Source organism: Pistacia vera, unplaced genomic scaffold (assembly GCF_008641045.1).
Source record: "Pistacia vera cultivar Batoury unplaced genomic scaffold, PisVer_v2 Contig3, whole genome shotgun sequence".
NCBI lineage: Eukaryota > Viridiplantae > Streptophyta > Magnoliopsida > Sapindales > Anacardiaceae > Pistacia > Pistacia vera.
In genome coordinates this window covers 603,757-612,902 of record NW_022196112.1, presented here as the reverse complement: position 1 = coordinate 612,902, position 9,146 = coordinate 603,757, and the positions used below count along the sequence as shown (strand labels likewise).

The following is a 9,146-nucleotide window of genomic DNA, read 5'->3' as shown; positions in this document are numbered from 1 at the left end:
TCATGCCTGCAAAGATAAAACAAACTTGTTATAAAGCATAGTTAATTTTATGTGATTCCCATTGATCACTAAAGAAAACAAATCATGTCTTCCTCTTAATAAATGTGAAAGTCAAAATTAAAGAATGAAGAAGATCCAAACATGGAGAATATAAGAACTACAGAGAGATTTCGAAGACCATAAAAGGAACCAATCAATCGAAAAAAATGTAAATGATGATCCTATTATCTTACAGGCAAAAGTTAAAGTACTCAGAACAGTTTATGGACATCGAAAGGCCAGAAAGTATAATGAAAGATAATGAAGATTTTTCAACATTCAAACCGGAAAATATGGAGTCCCACAATTACCACCAGAGGATACTCAATATTTTACCAATTAGTAAACAGACTTTATCCGAAAGACTTCATAAACAATGAGATGATAAGTATTCAAGTTCAACACCATGATCTTGTGTAATTCAACTTCTAAAATATTAGCAATAGTCCTGATTCTTTCTACAACTATTGTATGGTCATTTTATGGCTACATGAATTACGCTAAAAAGATTTTGCAACAAAATGGAAGGCTTTCTAGTGAATTTGTTGATTATTTACACTGAAAGGGAACTCGTTGCGGAATTTAACACAAAATCAATGACAGTCAATTTTCGAAAACTAAAAGGGGTGTTGAACTCCAGTTTGGTACATGATTGAGTTCTAACACCCAAAGACAGTCTTAAGATTGAATTATACTATTTTTATTATTTCTGTTTCATTGATTTGCTTTCAGACATTAACATATTTTCTCAAGTTCTAATCGCCTGTTTCTGCCCTGCCTCACAAGATAAAGTTTTCACTATGCTACTGTCAAAGAAAAAAATGTACCTTATTACTGGAAACGGAAATTCCATTAGCCTGAAAATCTAGGCTGATTGTTGAAGAACAAGGAAGCAAGCATGACAGTAACAATGTGGTAAAAACATGTAAAAAAATATCAGAATACTTTGCATGTTTCTCACACAGCAAATGCATCATTCTTAATCCAAATTAATCAAGCTGGAAGTCCAATTTCCCTTTTCTAGTCACATAGCTTCATAATATATTTGTAAAGCTTTTGCATAATTTCCTTTGGATGGAATTGACATCTGTTATGGTCGTCATTTAATGCAAGGAATTCTCCGTTCTAGAAACATACATGAGACTTCCATCTCATACGGTTCCTCCTTATGTGCATAATGAGAATAATACAAGAAATAAAAAAAGATTGAAATATTCTCCTTATGAACCAGCCAACCTTCCAGCAAGAGATATTTTTTCCTTAATATCTCGCACATAAACTATGGACTAGTTCTAACAAAAATTTCGAACTCATGGAGCCATCTGCTGTCCTTTCTACCATTTTGAAAGATGGGTTAGACTTTATCAACTTAAATATTTGATTTAAGTTCAAGAATCTAATTTACAAGTATCACTCCATTGCAACCCAATGGTTTAGAAGTTGCTGAAATAACATAAAAATAACTACCTTCAAATTCTCTTTCAAGTCAATTAGATTGTGATAAATCCATGGTCAATAATTAGTATCTCAATTTTTCATCCTCAAACAAGTCTCCAATGCAGCAGCCCACTTCAATTTTCAAGCAAGGTTCATGTTTTTCTTTTCTTTTTGTTTTTTTTTTTTAAATTTTTTTCCTAATAACATAAATAAATAAATTTTTATTGGAATTAGAAGAATGTTTTAAGTGAACTTGTTTAATTGAAAATTGGAAAAAGGTTAAAGATAGAAATTGAAATAACTTTATAATTAATCTGAAAATAACTATATGATTTATATAAGATAATTCTTTTTTCAATAGAAATTTTTCCTATCTAGGCTTAGGCTTACTGTTTAACATTCCACCCTGGGCAATCTCAACCCAGAGTCGGGGTATTGCCATCCCTAAAGAACACTTGGGGAAATTAAGTGCTAAGATGACACCATAAACTAACATTCTAGTAAAATGTAAGCCTTGTAATTGCCTTGTGACTTGTCATGAAGGATGGAAGGAAAATCCCTAAATATCACTTGGGGTAATGCTGTGAACCGTTGGATAAACCCATGGTAGTCTATGAGGTCCGGATTTTGTGTTATTTTTCAGGAGTCTGCATAAGTGCATATACACATATATAAACTTTTTTACTCAAGTTTGTAACACAATTTTTTTTTTTTTCATTGATCAAATGCAACAAATTCTACCATTGGATTGCAATAAACGAATGATTATGAAATAATATTACAAGTTTATATTAAAAATTTATGTTGAATTAACCTAAAACTAACTTAAAAATAGAGGAATGCAAAAGCATTGAAGTTGGAAAACGTACCTTTTTTCAGGACAATGTGTCTATTGGTGACATAATTTCTGGCTGCACATAGTTCTTCCCTCATTAAGATATTATGGCATCATCTCCAATTACTTGAATTAGGATCCCACAACTCAATCTGGCTACTTTCTGGGCATAGTCATGCACTTGTCCAGCTTTACAAGGCTTGCAATTTCCAAATGACCTCAACAGTTTCATGTTTCTTCCAATGCTCTTCAGCTAATTGGCACATAGTTAGATCTTTTTGTGCCATCTTCGTGAAATAGAAGCATTCCTCGCCGGTCAAATCATGTGGTTTATCCATAGGACCCTGAACTTTTGGAGCTTCATACTGCTTAAGTCTTTCAATCAGCAAAGCTTGCTTAACTTTGGCCTGCAATAAGAAAAAGAATAAAGATAAACAATCAAATAGGACAAGAATAAGGCTTCAGCTTGTTATCAACTACCAAGAAATTGAAAACAAGTTACAGTCCACTAATCAAAAGCCTATAACAAGTATAAAAAGCATGTCACTCAGGAAAATTTGAGAAGTTTCCGAGAAAATTGATTTTGTATAGTCATTATATTCAACACCAATTAACACCTGAATTTCCATTAAATAAGCGGGTTTTCCAAAGAAGGAATCAAAGGGTTCTAATAACTCATACTCTGGATAATTCTTAATAAATCCACAATCATAGCTATTCAGCATCAAATTTGTCGTATCACACCTCTATTTCCAATAAGGGTCATTCCACAATATAGGAGGTATGTATACCAAACACCGTATTCGTAACAGTATTTTAGAGGTCTTACATTCCCATATTACAAATTCTACATTCTGTAACAAAATTCATGTTGTTACAAGTTTTCCATTTAATATTTGCAAGTTTAGCATTCCCCATTCGAAGTCATCTGCGTATTATGAAAAGTTTCATGTTTTATCCATCTCAAAACCTTTCGATAAGCAGCCCTTATTAAGTCGAGTTATTATCAAACAAAGAATTACTGGCAATACCAAGCATTACTTCAGACCAAATGCAGTAACAGAAACAACCACACTGACCTTCTCAAGCTTGTACTTGAGTCTCTCGTCAGCATTTGCATACCTCTGCTTCTTCTTCTTCCCTTTAACAGTAAGCCGATGCCAGTCCTTCATAATCCCTGCTCTCGCTTCCGCTTTTCTCTCTTCACCTTCAACCACTTTTCAGTCACCCACTTCTCCTCTTGGGAGCCAACTTCATGAGTTTCAAACTTAAGTTTTCCCTCCAAAATCACAAGACTCACTCACAATTCCATGACTCAAATTTCTCAAATCCCACGCAGTGTTTGAACTCAAAATTGGATCTTTAGCTCGCAAAATTACCTGGTAGACGAATAAAATTAACTAAAAAAAATAATCTGTGATAAATAACAACCTCTAAAAATTTAAACCCACAATTTTTTCCACAAAATGAACGCATTGGAGTGGTAAATGGACAGTGAAACACAGTCAACTGTGAGCTTCAGAAACTAAAAGAAACCGTAAAAAGAGTAATATGAAAATGCATTAAATTTCAACAAAATTTTAGAGAGAGGGAGAGAAGGTGTACCTGAGGGAGAAAGGGCCTGCTGAGAAGGGTTTGAGAATTGAGAAGAGAAGAAGCTCTTCGTGAAGTTGCGAAAATGTACTTTCGCCACTGACGCGAAAGAGAAGAACAGACAGTTATGGGCTCGGCGAGACGGCCGGTTCGACCGGAAGAGTAAATGGGGCAACCATCGTTTTAAACATTATTAAATAAATAACTTTTATATATTTTTTTCACGAGTAAACAACACACACACCCGAGGTTTAGCCAATTAGTAAGTTGATACTCATGATTTCATTTACTCTATATTTATATACTTAAAAGTAACACCATTTGCTAAAATGGTCATATACACTATAATAAGGTGTACATTAGCATATTAAAGTACACCAGAGTTTTCTTTAGTAAGAGGCGGGCTCACGTTAACAAAAAGTAACTCATGTTAATAGTATTTAAGCCGATAATTTTTGGCTTTTTTCGACTAATTTCTAAGTCCAAAATCACTTCCAAAACCACTATTGGACTCTCCACAACCTCTTTTACAAAACTCATACCTTCACTTTTCGATCTCATTCACTGTTTCCAACCACTTCCACTCTTGCCACCTAGTGAGATTGGGTTACTTCTCAAGCTTTTTCTAATTGATTGTGGTACAATTGACCTCTCCAGACTTCACCATTAGCTTCTCTGCCATCAACTAATTGTTGTGATGTGTTTTTTGGCCGTTGGTGACTCCCCAATCGTCAGAAATCAAAGCTCAAATTTGTGCCCATAACCTACTTGATTACAGTCCTCACCTAGTTGCTGCCCAAAAGTCAACCCCATTACCACCAAATTAATGATGTTACTTTACGGGTAGGAATCTGGAATAAATGAAACCGGAGGTATCAACTTACTATTTCGCTAAACCTCGGGTGGAAACATGCCATTTACTCATTTTTTCACCAACAATTCAAAAAAAAAAATAATAAATAAATAAATTAGCACTTTGGTTACTTTAGTATTTCAAGCCCGTTACTTGAACATCTTGCTTATTTCAATCCATTTTCTTATGTTAGGAATGTATGATAAGATCATTTTCTTATTGAGGTTTTTATTATTATTATTTTTTTTGTTTTTTAATTTTGATTTATCTACTTCTAATTTTTTAGGTGGTAGAAAGGTTTAATTTCATCTACCCTGAGTATTCTTTAATAAAAAAAAAGGTCCAAACAATTATTTGAAACTATTAAAAACTTCCATGAAATTATAAAAAAACTCTAAAAAAAAAAAAAATAATAATTATTATTGTGCTGTTAGGGTTATTTCCTAATACCCTTTTAATATAAAAAATAGACAATTGTCCCCTACAATTAGTCACTTACACTTCCTGCCATCAAGTTTTGGTATTAAATTTATTGAGAGAAGGGCAAAGTTGAAAGTTAAAATATTTTGCAAAGTAAAAATATAAAAACGTTTTTTTTTTAAAATATATATTTTTGTTATTTATTTGAAATGGAGATGTGTGGCTCACCATTGATCGTGGATGTATCGGCTCTAATACCATTTATCCACCTGGTCTAATTAAACATATATTATGTTATTCTGGAGGTTCTAAAGCTTGTGGTGACACGTCCTTGTATTGAGTTCACCACCTATCATACGGTGGGTCGACTCTAATACCGTTTATAACAACTCGAGTTCCCACCTATCAAAGCGAATACAAAGTCCTCACAGTTATGTTTTCGGGTTTTTCAACCTAAAACGTGTCTAACAAGTTAAAAAACTCCCAAGGTTATACACCTTTAACCTAGACCTTCCCCACCAACGTGGGACTCTTGCCAGGTCATGACATAGATAATACTTGTTCGATTTTGCTCTAAAGATTTTAAGGTGAATTAGGGTTTAGAAGGGTGGAAGGATGAAAGCTAAATTGTGTTCTGGTCAATGGGCTTAGTATTTGTTTGTCTTGATAATCATCTGAAGTAGGTGAAGTACGCAGGGTCGTTCTTTTTTAATGAAGGTGGACTGTTTTTGGGTAAACGAAAGAGAGTGACAGGATAAATTTGAAAGAATAACGTATCCTTTTACCCAAAAATAGTCCACTATCATTAAAATCATTAATTAAGAACCTACTTTCTGACTTCTTTATTGCTTATTTTTTTTCCCAAATTCAATAGAATGTTCTTGGGTATCTCCCTGAAAATTTCAAGTTATCAATTGGGTATCTAAGCTTGGATTTTCTATAAATTGCTCTTAGAGATCCATTTGTCATCCCAAGAATCAATTACATTTTCTTGTTATATTTCTTTTCCTTTACCACAAAACCAAAAAGTTAATGAACAAATCTATACTGGCTAACTAGTAATTGCTCTTCAATCAATCCTCATTATTTTGAACTTAATTAATTTGCCAGCTATTATGCCTAGAAAAGTAGGGTTGACGCAGAACCCTGTCAGCGAAAGCGGTCAGAGCTTAGGTGGATCCCGCAGCCATTCAAACGCAGCCATGTCGTATGCTGATGTGAGCAGCATGCTCCTGCCAGTGTAGTGGGTGTGCGCCAGAGTGACGAAAGACTGGAGACGTTCCACATGTCCAATCCCTGCGCACGTCGAGTAAATCACTTGAGCAGGTGAACAATGGGACACAAGGAAGGATTTGCATGACAATCTGACCCACTCACAGATTCAGTAATCATTACCTTAATTCATCCCACTATAAATAGAGGGCTCCTCTCCCATTTGTGGGATTAGTTAATTTCTCTCTAGAACAGCATACATACTCTCTCTCTCTCTCTCTCTCTCTCTCTCTCTCTCTCTTGTAATCATTTGTAAATCAGCTCGCTGAACGCGACCTGATCTCATATATTAATACAATACTAGTGGACATAGAATTCGCTTACTTAAGCATCCGAACCACTTTAAAACATTGTTCCTCATCTTTTACTCATTTCAAGACCCCCATACACGTGTGTCTTCTGAGCCAGCTCAGCATTTCCCACGTGCAATTAGTTGGTGTCAAAATTAAGCATCAACAGTTTGGTGCTAGAAAGAGCACCTGATTTAGTAATCATCCTGCGGTCCCACAATAGCAAATGGCTCGCCGATTTAAATCTAAGTGAACCAATCATGGCGACGAAGAGATCCCCCAGGTACAAGAGGACACTTCTCTTGAGGTGCCTTCAGTCCCACAAAATACCATGGGGGATATCCCTTCGAGCTCGTGGCTTGACCCAGCCGTCATGAGTTACTTGGAGAGGTTCGACAATACTCTCCAAACGATCAACCGAAGGTTGGACCAGCTGGATCGAGTTGCACCACCCGAATCAAATGAGGAGGTGCCACCGCCAAAAATGCCTGCAGGTCGCATGAAAGCGTGGAAAAGGGCAATCGCCCATTGCCGCGCGTTAAAGAAAGGGAAAGCAAGTGGCGAACAGCGGGCTTGGAGGCTCCGAAGGGCCAGTGAACACCGATCGTGCGCTGGGTAGATTACTTATGGCATTAAGGCTCGGTGACATGTCGTGACCTAAGCCGTCCCGTGCCACGTTGTGCGAGCTCTCCCATAAAAGTGCAAGGCAGGGAGATTCCCATTATCGCCAAAATGACGACTCTGATCGTCGTGCAGGAAGTTCCCACCATCTGTGGGTCGATTCGTACCACCATGAAGGTCGGGAAGGTTCCCTGAATCATACAACGCCATCACACGGCTCTAGCCAGCGTGTGTCGAGATTGGCCAGAACTTCCGGTAGAGGCGAGGAGGAATTCGACCTACGGTCATTCCTCAATCGTAACCATGAGGGTCGAACCGATGTTACAGAAAGTGATCCACAGGTAGCTCCGCTACCTCAGATTGAGGAGCTGCAGTGAGCTATGGATCAGCTAAAGGCTTAATAAAATGAGCGAGGGCAGGTCGTAGAGGTGTCTCCCTTTTCTCTAGTGGTATTAGCCGCCTCTCTCCCATCGAGATTCAGAATGCCCGATATGTGGGCGTTCGATAGAAATTCTAATCCGTAGGATCATTTATACGAATTCAATAACCTGATGGAACTTCACCAAGTTTCTGACTTGGCAAAGTGTCGTTGCTTGTAGTAGCTCTAACTTCACATGCCAAACAATGATTCAGGTCGCTCCTAGCGGGATCGATCAGCTCGTGGCCTCAGATGAGTACGATGTTCTTGAGACACTTCTAAGCAAACAGGAAGTTCTCAATGCCTTTGAGCTACCTCAGCAACACAAGGCAAGAGAGAGATGAATCCGTCCAATCTTACATTGATAAATTCCACAGGGAGCTCCATAAAATAGCTCACACTCTCGAAGAGTCCGTCTGGACTCTCATCATCGTGGGAGTTCGTCCGCAGACAAATCTGTGGAAAGAGCTGCAGTCAAAGGACGATGTTTTCCTCACCTGCTTCTACAGTCTTACGGAGAAATACCTCCGTGTTGAGAATTCCATGGCGGCGCTCCACCGCCATGACCCCGATCCTTCGAGCAGTGCATTTGGTCGGGGGAAAATAGGAGGGCTGATCGCAGGTGGGCTAATGACGATTAGCGAAAAGGAAAAAAACAACGGTTTAAGCCCAAGAAGTCTTATACTTTAGTTCCTTATCGCGATCGCGACATGAGTCAATATACCCCTCTGAATGCATCTGTCTCGACCATCCTTAACAAGTCAAAAGCGGCCAGCCTGCTCAAAGAGCCTTAGCCAATGAAAAATCCCCTTTCAGCCAGAAACAGTAAAAAGTATTGTTGCTATCATCGGGATAATGTGCATCACACTGATGAGTGCCGAGCTCTCAAGTAGGCAATTGAAGACCTTATCAAGCAGGGGCATTTCAAAGAGTATGTTGATGATTTTGCTCTCGTGCTGGAGAAAAATCAAGAGGAACCAAGCAAGAAGCGTCGTGGTTGAAAGGGTATCTACAACGTAAGAGTTATATTTGGAGGACCGCATCTCACAGGGAATTCGCGAGATGGGTGGGGGCTTAAACGGATCTCAACGTGCATCTCGTGACTGCTATGTAAGGGCAGTGCAGATGGCGTGCAAGGGGAAAAACATCCCGTGTGGCATTCCCGAGCAGACAATGACGATCAGTCGAATCGAACCATAGCCTGGCCCAGCCGAGGATAATATGGATCTTCGTATCTAGAAATGCCTTTCTAGTGGGCCAATTGAGGATTTATCCGAAGTGGCAGTCGACCAAAGCGAGCCGAGCCGAGTATTGAGAATTGGAAGTAATCTAAACCCATAGCTCGCTAGCGACCTAACCGGCTTCCTC

General features: G+C 38.1%; 1 pseudogene; it reads right to left on the bottom strand.

Annotated features, from left to right (window-relative positions):
- LOC116135422 lies at positions 1 to 8,342 on the bottom strand (annotated as a pseudogene).
- Between the last annotated feature and the right edge of the window lie 804 nt (positions 8,343 to 9,146).